Source organism: Penaeus monodon, chromosome 20 (genome assembly GCF_015228065.2).
Source record: "Penaeus monodon isolate SGIC_2016 chromosome 20, NSTDA_Pmon_1, whole genome shotgun sequence".
Lineage (NCBI taxonomy): Eukaryota > Metazoa > Arthropoda > Malacostraca > Decapoda > Penaeidae > Penaeus > Penaeus monodon.
In genome coordinates this window covers 12790405-12790766 of record NC_051405.1, presented here as the reverse complement: position 1 = coordinate 12790766, position 362 = coordinate 12790405, and positions in this window count along the sequence as shown.

Sequence of the window (362 nt, the reverse complement as noted above, 5' to 3'; positions counted from 1 at the left end):
ATGCAGCAACTAGTTTGTGGGCGAATACCTTAGGCAAGGGCATTGGGTAAGGTTAAAGGATTACGATGTTAAATACTCTTGTGTCTGACGTCATCCGTAGGCCATATACCACGACCCCTAAAATGCACTAGTTGTGACCCTAGAACAGTAGATGCCCCCCCCCCCCCCACCCGGTAGCTGTCGCACGTTGGTTGCGGACCCAATAATTATCAAATACGAAAAGGGGATCATTCATAATACACAACATACAAACAAAACGTTCATTCGTGTGTTGTACCCTTTGAACACCCTTATCTTGCGAGCGATAGAAGAAGATATCAACCTCGGGTGCAGATATCCAATCTCAGACTCTTACTAAGGGC